The 16,512-nt window shown below is 45.4% G+C and overlaps 1 pseudogene; it reads right to left on the reverse strand.

Annotated features, from left to right (window-relative positions):
* Nucleotides 1-7,636: 7,636 nt before the first annotated feature.
* On the reverse strand, nucleotides 7,637-9,413 carry LOC148163664 (uncharacterized; annotated as a pseudogene).
* Between the last annotated feature and the right edge of the window lie 7,099 nt (nucleotides 9,414-16,512).

The raw sequence follows: 16,512 nt of genomic DNA on the forward strand, positions 1-16,512 counted from the left end.
AAAACCTTGACACCAATAGACACATGGGCAAAGGATATTAACCACAATTCACATATAAGAGGAAAGACAAATTCGCAAACATCTGAGAAATATATCTGTCCTTACTTGTAATCAAAGAAATAGACATTAGAGCACTCCCTCCACGGCTGTCACTTTCATACCCACTCAAGAGTCAGTTCTTTAGAGTAACAACATCCAATGTTACTAAGGTGAAAGCAAGACTGGTTCTCTTCTTCACTGCTAGAAAGACTATACACCATTGCAACCCCTCCAGAAAGCAATGTGGCTGGGCATAGGAAGAATCCTAAAGATTTTTTCTTCCCTGGAAATTGAATAATAAGGGACTAAAGGCAGTTGTGTGGTAGCCTTCACTGTTCCAGTGACTGAAAGCACATAGGGGGAGGGGAGCCAGCACCTTCCTCTCTCTGCCACCCTGAGACATGCCTCAGTTTCCAGGTCTGTAAAATGAGATTATTAAAATCTACCTTCTAGGGCTTCTGGATAAGCCTTAAGCAAAATCATATACACTTTATTTTTAAAGATTGTATTTATTTATTTGAGAGAGAGCGCGAAAGAGCACAGAGGGGAGAGGGAGAAGGAGACTCCCTGCTGAGTAAAGAGCCCAAGAGACGGGGCTCAATGGGGCTCAATCCCAGGACCCTGGGATCATGACCTGAGCCGAAGGTAAACGTTTAACCAACTTAGCCACCCAGGTGCCCCATGAAATCATATATACTTTTAAAGTGTCTAGTGTAGTTCCTGGCACAGAGTAAGTGCTTAATAAGCAGACTTAATAGGCAGACTTCATTATTATTCTCAATTACGGTACAAAACATAAAATTGAAACAACTTAATTTTTCATTTTCAGATACATGGTTTATAATATATTGCAGTAAATCAGTAAAACAATTTGCACAGCCATCTTCTTAGTACGAAGTCTATTGAAATCATGAGATGTTTATACAATAATATGTTAAGTAAAGTATAAAATAATACGCTTTCTCTTATTGAAACTATTATTCAAAATGAAAATAAAAATTACTCAAAAATAAAAACAGTTGTACAAGGGTGGGGGGGATTGTGGTCCATTAAGCATTATTTTAATGTTTTTATACTTTTTCTATAAAATTAACGTACTAAAATTAGGCCACACGAGAATGATTCCACACTTTAACATGCAGTCAGCATACTTAAAAAAACCAAATAAATGCACTGTGTAGTGAACAAAAAAGACTAAGTTACTTTCCTCATTTACATCTACTTAATTCAAAATATTTCTACATTAAAAGACACTCCACTTCTATCAAACTAGCCCTTTCAAAGTTGATGCCTTCTGGCATAGGTATAGACTATTCAGAAAAGACAAAGAGAAAATCTTGGAGTTGCTTTGACCAGATATGGAGGCATAAAACATATTTTGGAGCTAGAATATAACTTCTTAGTTTAATTGGCCTTTTCCTTCTTAGTTTTACTAACAACCCAAAGCGTGAGAATAATGATACAATTCTTTTAAGGAAATATTCTGAGATTTTTCCTATCTAATTAATCATTCCTCCTGGATTTCAGTTTCCTGACCTGTAAAAAGGAGCTGATCATGTCCATAACTCAGAATTATTTGGGGAACAAATGAAACATGCAAAGCACTTAGTTCAGTGCTTGGCACTCAGAAAATAACTTTTCCTTTTCTTCCACAATCCCACCAATTCATTTTCTGAGAAAGGCTAACATACCCTATCTAACTCCTTCGATGTGAGAAGAATAAATGAAATAAATATGCAACACCAAAATGCTTTGAAAAACAAAGCAGCACTCTAAAAACACAAGAGTACTGTTACAAAAGCAAAAACAAAAACAGAGTGTTAGGGGAAACAAACACGTGTCTAAAAACACTTTGAACTACAGCAAAGTTTTTAATAATGAAAATAAAATAACTTAAGAGTCAAACAGTTCTCTATGATAAGCTCTAATTGCCATTGATAAAAAATAAAAAGCTATTTAGATATTAATTTAGCCACTCCTCTCATTCTTTCATATTTTCGATGCATGATTTTACTTTTGGTTTCATTTTGTTCATGTCTACTTTCTCTGGTTCATTACATCGACTTCAGTTAGAATAAAGATTCCTGCTGCCTCTCTCATTTCCTCCGATTTAAGAGAAAGATAAAGAAGCAAGCAGTGACAAGCCATACTGCAGCTTGAGGCAAATGTCAGTAATACTGTTTTTTATTTAAAATTTTGATTATGTGGTCATTAATTTTTTGGTGTTAACTTTGATTTGTAAAAATATTACACTAAAATATTTCTCTTGATTACTGAGTTTTTTGGCACCCTCTTTAAGATTATGTACAAGGCAAATACCTCATTCACCTCACCCTAGTCCCAGCCCTGTACATAAGAGGAGGAGATCACAAAGCTGGGATTCCTTCTTTTTTTTTAATTTAAATTTTAGGTAGTTCACATATAGTGCAATATTGGTTTCTGGAGTAGAATTCAGTGATTCATCAGTTACATACAACACCCAAGTGCCCTCCTTCATACCCATCCCCCATCTAGCCCATCCCCCACCCACCTCCCTCCTTCACCCCTCAGTTTGTTCTCTATCGTGAAGAGTCTCTTATGGCTTGTTTCCCCTCTCTCCTTTTTCTTTTCCCCCTTCCCTTATGTTCATCTGTTTTCTGCCTTAAATTTCACATATGAGTGAGATCATGTGGTATTTGTTTTTCCTGACTTTTCACTTAGCATAACACACTCTAGCTCCTTCCATGTTGTTGCAAATGGCAAGATTTCTTTTTTTGATGGCTGAGTAATATTCCGTTATATATATATAATCATATATATATATAATCTCACATCTCTATATTCCTAGTAGAGGTGATGGGACGGAAGCAACCACAAAGGGTGTATGCACACGTGACTCTAACTTGATATTCTACTTACATGAAGAAACTTACGCGTGACCATCCCACTTTCTATCTCGCGAAAGGGGAAGAAAGGAGGAAGAAAATAAAGATGGCCGGAACGCCTGTAACACACATCCCCTTTCTGGAGAAATTACTCTGACGTCCTGGATTGGGTGTCACGTCTGAATGTCACAGTGAATTGTCAGGACAGAGAAGGCTGGAAAACAGCTCTGCGCCAGTGGATAGTTGGGTTTCCAAACTCTGATTTGGGGGACGGGATAGAAACAATGGAGGCAGACCAAGCTGAAAGGTGAGCCAACGGGGCAGGCTGAACTGTCTGGGTAAACCCGCCTCCTTCTGATCCTGAGGGCTGCACGCTGACATTTTCCTCCTTCTGAGGGCACAGTGAGTCACGTGGTTCTATGCGGGCCTGGAATCTTTTTAACAAGGGACCCAGCCTTTCATTCCACAGTTAGAGATAAGGCCCCAGGCGCAAAGAGGGAATGTTGAAAACGAGATGCCAGGAGTGAAGATGCTTCGTAGACTGTAAATAAGTGTGATCCGTGTAAAAAGCACTACTATCACTGACGTAAGCCACATGGAATGTCCGGTGACTAATAACAGCCATTTTCTTTGTACACTTCAACCCAGCCAGATTCGGAGCACTGTGGGACACAGTCAGGCTACAAGGGGAACTCAAGGCAACGAATCTTTCCATTTCTAACCACTTGCCGCCTTCCTCCAGGCTCAGCCGCAGAAATCTCAGCTCTAACATGGGGTGGCGGGGCGAGGGGGGGGGGCGGTGGAGAAGGAAAGCGGAGAGGAGAAAACAACTTGAAACGTGCGTTCTTGCTAAGACAGTGCAGACTGACTTTCCGAGAGAAGCCGCTTGGCATTAGTGCGCACAACCTTGGTGAAACCAGCTTCACCTGTTGGATTGATGATGGCTGGTGCTAGGTAACAGGTGAACACAGCTTAGTGAAATCCCGACTCTGCTACTTGCCAGCACTGTTACAGGACATCTGTAGGTCTCAGCACCTTTACCTGTAAAGTGGGGATAGTCACAGTCACTGCCCCACAGTGTTGCCTCGAAGATAGAATGAGTCCCTACTTATCAAGTACACTTGGCACAGTGCTAGGTACACAGTAAGTGCTCATAACGCTCAGCTATCATTACCATTCAGACTCGCCGCTTTGGTGAATAGCAGTTGAGTACTCGTTTTCATACGAGCTTACAAAAATCTTTAAATCCTCAAACGCTCGTTAGCCCCAGCCCTACTCATCAAAGATGTCGTCCTTTCTCCTCTGATCCTCCTTCCCACCACACTCCAGCATTTTCCAGGCCACCAGGCTGAGGACACGAACAGCTCGAAGTAGCAAATATGAAAATCCAAGCGAAAGAGAGAAAGACTACCTTCAATTCTTGCTCGTTTTCTCAAGACCTTACCAGGTGAGGGGTGTAGCTTAGATTGGTCATCATGGCCATGAGCGACGGGTGTGTCTGGGTGTCTATGCTACATCAAATTCAGGAGGCATGACAGGTCTGAGGTTGTTGAGTGGCCAGGGCTAATAAAAGCCACACCCTGCAGCTTCTGAGGGGGCAAAAAACCTGTCCTAGACCATGGCTGGCTGCTTGGGCCAGTGAGTCAAGCAAGAGTGGAGAGGGAAGAGGGGAAACATGGGGATGGATCACCCTGGGGGGACATCCCTTGTCCTGCCTTCATCTTTATAAAGAGAGGCTTCACTTACTTTCATAACCTCCACCAGCGGGAAGGCTTTGTCCTGTGGAAAGGCCTGGCTGCCACTTGTGTCTTTGGCTCTGTTGCCTGGACTGTCCCCGGTTTCTTGTTAGGCACCCACTCGTCTGTCTGCCGCTGAGAGATGTGTTGCACCCACCTCCTGCCTAACGGAGCGGAGAAGCAATGTGAATTCCAGGGTGAATACCAGTTAGAGCTCATGGTGTCTACTGCTGACCTTGAAGTGACAGGTGTGGTAGCAAGAGCCCGAGGACAAGACTCACAAGGTGCCCCATTCTCTCCTTGTGGCCTTCACTTAACCTCTCCAGACATGAGTTTCTTCATCTATAAATGCAGATAAGTTGTTGGAAGAAACGAGCCATAATTTTGTCAGCTCTAAAGTCCGCCAAAAGTAGAAGGCGTTATGTTATGATTCCTGTCACAGCTCCGGGAGTTGAGGGAAGCTCACTCAACAAAGCTCTTGTCTGGTCCGGTCTGGCACCTTGAGGCCAGCGTCAGCCGGCCGGTGACAGACCCAGCCGCCTTCCGGGTCCTGCCGTAGCATTGCATCATTTGGGGCGGAGCAGGGTGAGGCTGAGCGAGCAGAATCCAAAAACAGCTTCCAGACTTTTACTGCCAGGAGGACAGAGAGCCGTGTGTGGGGTTTCAGAGAGACAAGTTGGTACGTGGCTTTGATCTTTATCAGGCTAAAAAGTTTCACACAAAATACAAAAAGGGCAGATTTGCGAGTGTGTGTGTGAAGGGGGTGGGTGAGAGAGGGAGCGAGATCCCAACACTGTCACTAGCAAAGAACCATTTCCAAATGCCTGTCCCAGCCTTGTGAAACCCTTCTTGGTCGAGATGAAAGAGTTCCTGAGACAATCGGAGAAATACTCCCACTAACAGATTTCCAGATGCCTTCCTGTGCTCCAAGGGACAGGAGGCCTTTGTGTCTGCCCACATTCCCACCACTGCCTGCCTCCACCCACCACAGCAGAACGGAAAGTGGAATAGAGCACACAGTACTCCGTGTAGGCTCTAGGCCTGGTTACAAACCAGGCGGCTCAAGCTGAATCTCCCTTTAGAGAAGGCCAATCCCACTCATCTTCGGGTAGTTCTGGGCCTTTTAACATTTACACAACACCTGCTGGGTGCAGGAATTGCAACAAATAAAACCCATACCTGTCCAAATGCCCACCGCCGCCACCCCCACCGGTCTTGCTGCCTGCCCATGCCTTCACCATCCCCTCCTCCCGGGCCAATGACTATAGCTTGCTTTCCCACACAGGTGACCTGGGCGCTGGATGGTGGGAGCACTGACCTCTTGCCCTGAACACCAAATTGGGTTGCCCCAGCTCTGAGACCCACTTAACCATTTGCTGCCAGAGTGTGGAACCAATGCTAATCTTAACAGGAAACTTTCATTTGGTCAGCAAAAGAGTTGATCTTGCCTCTGGAGTGACTTGCGGGAACTGCCCACAATTCTCATAGCTACAGTCCAGGTATCCGACTCAGAGGTGGATTTCTTTTTGTCTTTTCAATGGACAGTTAACATTCACCAGACTCAGTCACCACCATAGTCCGATAACTGACACTTCAGCTTCCAGAGCACAGAGTTTCTTTTAATTAAAAGAAATTGGGCCTTCCTGGTGGATCTGTATTTTTAACTGAAATATAATGGGTACTAATTTAACTGCTGTGGGTGTTTTAAATAAATCCTTATTTTGCATTTTGAATTTTCCTCCTGATGCACTTTAAATGGAAATGTATCAAGCAAATGGACATTAATATTTTTTTTTAAAAGATTTTATTTATTTATTTGACAGAGAGAGAGACAGCGAGAGCAGGAACACAAGCAGGGGGAGTGGGAGAGGGAGAAGCAGGCTTCCCGCAGAGCAGGGAGCCCGATGTGGGACTCGATCCCAGGACCCTGGGATCATGACCTGAGCCGAAGGCAGACGCTTAACGACTGAGCCACCCAGGCGCCCGGACATTAATATTTTTAAATGATCGTCATAATCCCTGGAGAGTGGACAGCCAGGACCTCTCTGCCTGGAACAAGCTGCCTGTTGGCACAAAACTCCAAGAGAAGTAAGTGGGCAAGAAATAATTCGACAGCTCCTCTTGGCCCACGATGTGGCCTTAGTAAGAGCGACCAGATTCGCGGGCAGAAAGCAGGGCCTTCTCAAGGAGCCCACGGGCAGTGTGTCCTCCTCTCTAAAGGGCTCAGCCTCCGCTGCTTTCCCAGGATGAGCTCAGCCGAGCCTCCTCCTGCGTCCCGGGTGCCTGGGCTCCGCAAAGCCTCCTCCAGGGAGCGACGGGGGACTTACTCTCCGAAAAAGCCCTGGGACAGCCGGTAGAAGTGGCGGGCGTGAGGGGTGGGTAGTCTGGGCCTGTACTACTGCAGCCTGCGGATCAGGAGGCCGGAGCCCGCGCCCGGGCCCTTTCCAGGTGACTCTCAGCGCCCGCCCGCCCGCGAGCCTCGGGCGAGGAAGGCCTAGTCACTGGGCGCGGCCTGCGCGGTGCTGGGCGCCCAGGCGTCCCGCCGCCCCTCGGCTCTCAGCTTTTGGGGTGCGTGGCGAGAAAGCGCAGGGAATGGCACCAGCCCACGACCCCCCCCCCCCGCCTCAGCCTCTAACCCCGGGAGAGCGCACCGAGGCCCTGAGCAGCTGTCCCCTCGGAACTGGCGTCCTTCTCTGCTGGGGGGGGGGGGACACATAGGGAGCAAACCTCGGGGAAGTAGCAGGCTGGCGGAGTGGTGGGGCAGAGGGACCCCAACATGGAGGGGCACCGGCTAGACCAGACCTGCGGACCGGAGAGCCCCGGCCGCAGTGGAGCCTCTAGGGCTGCTTTCCCGGGCGCGGCGGGGAAGAAGCCTTCTGCGACCCGCAGGCCTCACCCCCCGCCGGGCTGCCACAGGTGCCTTCGGATCAAAGACGGGGTGAATCCCACCCCCCTCCAGGGGCCACCCCTCTATGCCGAGCTCCTCAGATGATTGCTTTAGTAACAGGGGGTCTGGAAGGAATAGAGGCGGGGTCCCCCGGGGGCGGGGAAAGACCTAGGGGACACGAGACGGCCAGGGGCTAAAGGCTACCGATGAAAAGCCAAAGGGCGTCAGCTCGAATCTCTCGGAGTGTGACTTTAACTCACGGAGAGGCGCAGCATATGGTTTCCATGTTGGGCGGCAGATACAAAGAACTGCTTGGAGCCAAGGGAATCTCTTGACATCGAAACCCGGCAATCCCGATTTGGGTGGTGGGGGGGTGCTGAGTGGCAGCGGGCTGGACTTTTGGTTGAGTTGCAATTAAAAGGAGATAATTATGCCGAGCCTCTCATCTTATTAATATTTATAGCTGGGAGCAACAGGACTCCGCTCCCTGGGGGAGGACTTTTCGGGCCCAGGAGCGGAGCCCCGGTGTCTCCGAGCCTGGGGCTTCACCAGTGACCCGGGAGGCGAAAGTTTAGTGGGTAAAATGGGAATCGTCCGCCTTTTGCGTTTCTGCTAATTACATGAGCGGTGAAAGGCCCGGATGCCGGTGAGCCCTGCGGCCCCCGCCGCGGTGCGTGCGCCCCGAAGGCGGCTGAGCGGGGCCGAGCACCTCGCAGGGCCGCCTGCCCGGCCCAGGGCGGCTAGCGTTTCGGAAGCCCTGTTATTTTCTCTTTATTAATTACCCAAATATTGCCTTCCTGCAATATGTTTCGAGCTCCCGGGACAGACGGCGTGTTAGGAAATGTTCCAATAATTAGGACTCGGGGTAGATGCCGTTTATGCTCCCTACCTCCCCTCTGAGAGCCTGCAGGGCAGGGGCGCGGGGTTAAATGCAGGGCCCTCGCTTCGGGGAGGTTCTGCAAAAGCGCGCACGACGGACCTCCAACTTTCTGTGTGCGAGGGTCCCAGCTGGGTCCGAGGGCGTCGGCGAAGGCGGGGACCGGCGGGAGGCGCTCTCAGCGCCCCGCGTCGCGTCCCCGGCCGGGGCGGGGGGGTGCCGCGCGGGCCGGCCCGGTTCCGGCCTCCACCCGGGGCAGCGCACCCGACCTCGGCGCTCCCAGCGGGCTGCTCCCGGCCCCCCGGCACCGCTCACCGAGGGTTTGCCACGTGTATACGCCGTTGTCTGATTCCTGCTTTCCCGCACCGGTGCTGGGGGCGGGGGGACGCGCGTCCCCCCGCTCCCCCCCCCGCCCGCGTCCCTGGCGTGGGGGCGGCTGCGGAGCGGGTCGGTTCTCGCGTCATAAACGCGGGGTTGGGCGGGGATGCCGCCGCGGTTCCCATGGCAACGCGGCGCCTCGAGGCAGCCGGCGAGTCCCGGCGGCGGGATGCTGCGCTGCGAATGGAGCTCTTCGCTGTGGCCGCCGCGGCAGCCATCCTCTTCTTACTCCTGGTCTTCCTCATCTTCATCTCGGTCTACGTGGGCTCGGGGCCTCTCCACCAGCCTCTGCCCCAGAACTGTTAACTGAAGGAAGAGGAATTTGTCGTCGCACGGCGTGTTCCCGATGAAGCTGCGCGCCCCCAAGGATCCTGCTCCATCCTGTGGGTACCCTGCCTCTGGCACCCAGGCCCAGAGGTGGCGGCACCAGACATTGCTCCACGGTTGTGCAAGGCCCCTCCGAGCCTCTCCGAGGGCTGGTGAGCACTGACACCAATAAACGACGAGGAAGCCTCCCTGTTTATGAAAAGGGGGATCGACAGGACTTAATTATGATGATTATGGATTATAGCATAAAGGCATATTTAACAAAGAGATCGAGTAGGCATTGGAAGCGAGTTTTCTTTACACATCTCTCTCTATGCACACACTCGCACCTGAGAAGGAAACGTTTTTGTCAGGCACGAAATGATTTTTTCTATTTATCCATATAAAGAACGTGTGTCACTCACGGATGGCGGAGTGAAACAGGGGGGAACAGTGGCACTAGGTAATTCACCATGAGCAATCTGCTGCCTCCGAAATAAAAGCTCTACGGTTCATTCACTCCACTGCCGTGTATGTGTGTGTTTAGCCCTTTTGAACGTGAGCCCAGCTTTAAAAACAATGTGGTGATGATGACAACCTTCAGTTTTATCAGGGGAAAGTCGATCTGATAGAAGGGTAATCTAGTCCATGCTAATTTCCAGTAGATAAAACACTTGCTCTTTGTGGCTTGTTTACACTTATTGCTTGAAATACATAATGTATACCCACGTTTTCTTTTTCCTTTTCTTGACGTCCAGTACTGTCTTGGGTAACTGCCATATTATCCATTCCCCACCCCCTTATCCTGCGTGTTTCTATTTTTTAAAATAAGCTTTTAAAATTTTAGAACAGTTTTAGGCTTAAGGAAAAGTGGCAGAGTTTTCCTATACTCAGCCCCCAGTTTCTCCTATTGTTAACATCTCACGTTAGTGTGGTACATTTGTCACAACTAATGAGCCAATACTGATATATTATTATTAACTAAATGCCGTATTTCATTTGGATTTTATTCATTTTTAAAATTTTCCTCTTTCTGTTCTTAGATCCCATCCAAGATAACACTTTACATTTAGTCCTCATGTCTCCTTAGGCAGTGACGGTTTCTCAGACTTGTTTCTGGTGACCTTGAAAGTTTGAAGATTTGTTCAAATTGAGGTACAATTTACCTATAGTGAAAGCAGAGACCTCACATTATGGTTTTATGCATTTCAACAATTGCATACACCTATTACAATCCACCTTTGCATAGTAAAAACATCAAGTCTTATATTGGAAATATTGTCTCACAAATAATGCAGGTGTATTTGTGTAGCTTCTCCCACATATGTACACAGTTTACTAAAAAGTTTCCCACAGCCTTTCATCTCTAACTTAATATTTTAAAATTTTCAGTTCCGAAGCATGTTAAAGAGCTCTTAGCCTAATGTTATTTTAATATGTTGTTGATCATTTAGCTCACTAATCTTTTTTTGGACACAATTTAAGCTACTGATTGTTCCCTACTCGAGAACATCTTCTTCTCTGTGGAGGGTATAGTCCAGGCATGCTCCTTAAGAAATCACATAAATTGGGGGATGAGTCAGTCTGGGAAGCTTACTGGGGTGGCTTAGCAATTTTAAAGACATTTTCTTCATTTTGAAGCTCTTAATATTAAAGCAATAATTAATGCACTCATTCATGCACAGCTCTTGGGGGAGTTGTTTTTCAGCAATTTTGTCATAGATCGCTGATTCTCCTAATTGTAAAAAAAATTGTTCCACGTTTTCTTAGGTCCTTGAGAATTTGACACATGATATAACCCCCAAAGGCATATTTTTAAGTGATGTTAGCAAATAGGAAAAAAGAAAGGTCTTACAACATTGTGAACGTGGATTCTATAACCTAGAACTTGATACAGACACGTACATTTTAAATCAGTGAGTAAAGTACTCAATTAATAGAATCTAATTTCCCCTCATTTCTGTGGTGTTTCATGCTAGCAGGCTTAGTGGATCACATTTTCACAGTTAGTAATACAGAGTAGCGGACATCAGAGAGAAAATGCAAAATTTAAAGTCCTGTTTCTCCTCTTTGTCATTCATCATTCATGCACAACTATTTTTAAGAAACCCACAAACTTGCCCAGTGGGGTGGAGAAATTCTGACCACATTCAGTTGAAGCTGATCATGTCCGAGGACACTTCTGTCAGTAATTCCAGGCCCTGCCTCTCGGAAGAAATTTTTGGCTAACATAGCTTTTTTTTTTTTTTAAAGATTTTATTTATTTATTTGACAGATAGAGACACAGTGAGAGAGGGAACACAAGCAGGGGGAGCGGGAGAGGGAGAAGCAGGCTTCCCGCCAAGCAGGGAGCCCGACGTGGGACTCGATCCCAGGACCCTGGGATCATGACCTGAGCCGAAGGCAGACGCTTAACGACTGAGCCACCCAGGCGCCCCTAACATAGCTTTTTAAGGTCAGGCCATTTTGTGCCAACACAATTCACATTATCTTTCCCAGTCCACAAGTAAAAACCAAGCCAATGAGGGTAGAAGACTGTTCAAAAAGTGCGGGTAGCAGCAAGCAGATGATTTTCATTCTTTTACCACAACAAAAGAAAATTTAAAAATCTGTGTAATTATTTAAATATATTTTCCACACGTTATTAAGAAAATCTTAATCCCTACTCAAGCCACATAATATGAACAAATATCATCCAGAAAGATAACTCTGAGGGCGAGAATACGAATTTTTTGAGGAGTAATGCCTTTCTAATGAAATCTACCTTTAATTATAGCTGAGAAAAGACAAAATGGTTAAAGAACTTAGCATGTGCATTTTTTAATTATTTTCCTGAATTTAGATACGCCGTGCCTATGGAAAAGGATGTCAGAAACAAAAATCTGTGTTTTTCGACGTGCTTACGCATCATATTTCAGCCGTTGTCACTCACCAGCTGAGGGCTCAGCTGAGTAAACCCTGAGAGTCGTGTGTGCCTTGCTTCAGGGCACACACGTGTGTGGCTCTTGAATGTGGGCCCTGAAATTAGCCAGGACCATATCTGGTGCCACCACAGGCTTGCAGGTGACCTTAAGCATGTCACTTAACTCTGTGCCCTCAACTGCAAAATGGGGATAATACCTAACTTTATAAAATTATTGTGAAGATTAAATGAGACATACATAACACTCAGAATGGGAAGCATGTAAGAAGCATTGCGTAAATGATAAATATCATTGTTTTTATTGTTATTAAGTTTCGACTAGCTACTGTAGCCAGGTGGTAGATTATATGCTGGGTTTTCAGTAATGGAGTAAACAGATGTGTTACCGCATGGAGCCTAAAAACAATCCCTAAATTTGTGCCCCTTTTGTCCCGTCCATTTTAATTTAAGAAGCACTTATTTCTGGCCTATAACACTGTGCTAAATGCTGTTGATGTTGCTGTGTTCTTGTTCATTGTCACAAAAGAGTTACAAACGAAAAGGAAATGTAACTCTTAGCCAGCCTATCCAAGCCCGGGGTGGATAAGCTGTGTAATCACACACAGATCCTGATAAGATTCCCCCAGGAACAGTGAAGACTGGACCAACTCTAAAGTCTCCTCCATTTACCCAACAGATATTAGCAAGTAGCAAGCAAGTGCCAGACGCTGTTTGGAGCTGGCTATTATTCATAAATAAGATACCGTCCCCACCCTCAAGATGCTTACCGTGCACTGGGCAAGATACAAAATTAAATATAGATTAGGGTTCCCAGGATAAGTGTTGTGATAGAGATGCAGGAGATATTGTGTGAACAGATGGGACATCTAGCACACTGAGGGGTGCAGATAAGCAAGAAAAATCTCCCAGAGAAGATGCCCAATGTGGGTGTCGAGGAAAAACTGTGGCGTTGATCCAGGTGAGGAACGTGAGAGCCAAGCTGAGAAAGGACTGTGGATGGAGAGAAGAGATTTGGTTCCAGACGAAGAAGAGGCAAAGACTGGCTACCAACTGGCTATGAGAAATAAGGGAGAGGAGAGAGTGAAGGAAGATCCCAGGTTTCCATTTGGGGGACCGGATGGTTGGTGGTGCCATTGACTGAGAAGGAATCCTGGAGAGGGCAGGTTTGGGGAGGAAGATGTCTAATTTGACCTCAGACACAAGAGCTTGAGGTATTCAGGGGACATGCAAATGGAGATGTCCAGTCTACAGATGGTTATAAGGTTCTGAAGGTGGGAGGGTGGTGGGAGGGGCAGTAACACGTATATGCAGGGTGATGAGAGCGCATCCCTGTGGCCTTAGGAAGGAGGGGCAGTGTACCCAAAGAAGGGATTGGAGCAGAAGACAGGCTAATGGCTGTCACTGTCATCATATGCAATTCCCAGCTCTACAAGGTCCAACTAAAGTTCAATCCAAAGGAAAATAAGAATTTGAGAAGTCAACCAGTCTCCTGGGTGAAATCCCTCTGGTCTAGGAAGAGAGAACATGTCACAGTAGGAGAATGGAGTGGAGAGGTGATACCTGACTTGGAAACACGAAAAGACTGCTACAAGATATTCTAGGGTGTTCTATATGATCCTTCCTATAATCTTAATCCTTTTAGGTGGGGATAATTTCCTGTGAAAAATAGACTTACAGTTTTCAATGGGAAAATAGCATTCACTTTGTAGAAAGTCACTTGAGGACTAAATCGAACACATATTCCATTCCTAAAATAGAGGATGTACAGAATTATAGTTAGTTTCCTTATTTAGCTTAAAATGTTTAACTATTATAAAATTTCTCAAGGAGTTTTAAGAATCGTGAAAATGGATTATAACAAGTACATTTCACTCCTGCCAATTCCTTTGTTTATTCTTCTTGGCACACTATTAACCAAAATATGAACATAATACTATGAACAAAGAAATCATTCTCACTGACTCAAATGGCCTAATTGGAGTGGGTGTTGAGGGAGAGACTAATTCATAGCTTCCAAGAGATAGTGTGGCACGGCCTGGGCATTAGGGTGACGGGGGGAATTTTAATCCTGCCAGGCTTTCCCTCTTGCTAGCTACTTGACCTTGGCAAGGTCATACCTCCAATTGGATACCACACTAGTACTTTTCCTACTTGTTATGAAGATTCAACAGGTAATTTATGTAATGTCCTTAGCATAGTACCTGCAACGTAACCCTCTCAATACATTTAGCTATTTCTGATAACTCACTTAATTCTTTGGGGCCAAGGTTTTTTTAGAGTAAGTTGGTCTCTCTTGGGTTACTTTACTTCTCAACGTCAAGTTCTTCCAACAAGCCATCCCAGAATATGCTATTGTCCAGAGAATTATGCCTGCATTTAAAATAAATGATACCAGAAGGAATGGCCCTTATTTCAAGAACCGTAATTTTGCATCAATAAAAACCAACATAAAGTTTTAGGTAAAATTGAGACTTGCCTCTACGCTTCTCCTCACCTATAATGGCAGGAGTAACAAAAGGCATTTTTCCTCTCTGATGAAGGCAACACTTTCCGACTTGCGGTTTTTCCGCAGCTCTCCAAATGTTTCTGAAAGAGGCCTGCAGGGTGAACACTGCACACTGGAACATGAGACCAGCCCTGTGTCAATGACGTGCTCTAACGTCATGAGCTTAGTTAAACCCAAGTGTAAACGCTACTTCTCTGAGGGCTCGGAAACTAGCACAGTAACACTCCACGGCAAGAGGGAGTGTAAGTTTAAATGTTGTTTCTGACAACCGGTCACTTTGAATTGAGCAGAAAGCTACTTTTGGCCCACATCCCTTCCACCCGAGAAGAGGCCTGGGGCCAAAGGCTGTTAGGAGGTGTGCCTTGTGGGAAAGCTGCTGGTCCACATTGAGAGCTAGAAACTCTCCAGCGTGGGGAGAGCTCAGGAGAGCACTTTGGGGGTGTAGGAGGTCCAGGGAGTGTGTTGTATTTTGTTCTCCTGCTTTTTGGCATCAATACATCCTACAGGCCTATGAGGGGGAAGCAGATGGGCTTCCCTTCCTGTTTGCTCATGAGGCCATCACTTCTGCCATTCCCAAACCTTCTTGTGCACTCAGTATTTTTCAGTTGCCTGGTTTCTCCCCTTGAGTTAAGAAAGGACACCAGAGTGAATCAAGGGGTATGGGGGTAGGAAGTGAAGGGCCCCAAAACCTGGAATCACATCCATGGCTATTTCTTAGGCAAAAGAGTAAATATTTATGAAATATTTGTTGAATGGCAAATCATGGCATAGACACATGTCTGTATTCTTAATCATTTACTTAAGTGATGCTTCATCACCTTTTCCCGTGAGGAACACTCCTATATTATCCCATTTTTGACAGGCTAAAGTGAGCCCCACTAAATTAAATAATTTCTTAATGGCAGCAAAGAAGTCAGCGGAACTAGAATTTCAGATCCCTTCATTTTGAGCTGCACCAACACACACACCTTCCAGTATTAAAAATACCATTTATAGAATCTTCCTTGACAAAAATGCAGAAAATAGGGATGAGTGACATATATGTTAAGTGTTAAATTGTTTCCTGTATTTTTATATTAAGCAAAAAGGGCAGAGCACATTACCAGAATCCTGATTTTTTTGACATAGCGTTTGCTTAGGATTATTTCTGTTTCTCAGGAAACAGCTTGAACTGCATTAACTACATGGTTGTGTTCTTAAAAAATTCATTTTCGGTCTAATTCCAGCACACGTCATAGGAGACACTTCCAGTATTTGTTGTCACCTGGAATAAAATACAGAAAGAAGCACAAGCTTGTGTAAGAAGGACAAGTGTCAAGCCAATGCACAAGCTTAATATTGTTAATAGCTAATTGTGTACAGTAATTATATTTTCTAAACCAAAATCTGGCATCTGATCTGTAAAATACATGTGGGAACAATATGGCAAATATTTAAAACCAGAACAGTCTCAGAAAATTTGGATGATCTTCTTACTGTATTATTAAATGTGAAGAAAATATTTTGGGATAACTTGGAAATACATGAACATTCGACTAATGTTTTTCATTGTACCTTTTCAGTTCTTGTGCTGCATATTTGCTTACCCCTTACAAACCTAGAATAACTATTAGTAATGACAATTCAACCTAAGAATCTTAAATATTAAACTATTAAATGTTAAACTTCAGATAATATACTGTTAATTTTCCCCACAATAAACTCCAAAGACTACATCTATAAAGGCACCGGAAAATGGTACATTGAATAATGTCAGTGTGGGCAGACAGAGTAGAAAATCAAACAAGAACATCTTTCCCCTTGATTTAAAAATCTGTACCTTCTCTGAATGACAGAGCTGCTTTTATTTATTCTGATTTTTAGTCACTGCCAGAGATATCGTTATTTGCTTGATCTGAAAGAAAAATAAAAAGAACTCAGAGAATTATAATAGCTAGAAAAACTCACTTACTGAGTACTTACTATCCACTAGTGTCAAAGCTCAGATACAGAAAAT

Source organism: Eumetopias jubatus, unplaced genomic scaffold, assembly GCF_037043125.1.
Source record: "Eumetopias jubatus isolate StellerSeaLion01/CBP00866 unplaced genomic scaffold, mEumJub1_p1.0 scaffold_8, whole genome shotgun sequence".
Taxonomy (NCBI): domain Eukaryota; kingdom Metazoa; phylum Chordata; class Mammalia; order Carnivora; family Otariidae; genus Eumetopias; species Eumetopias jubatus.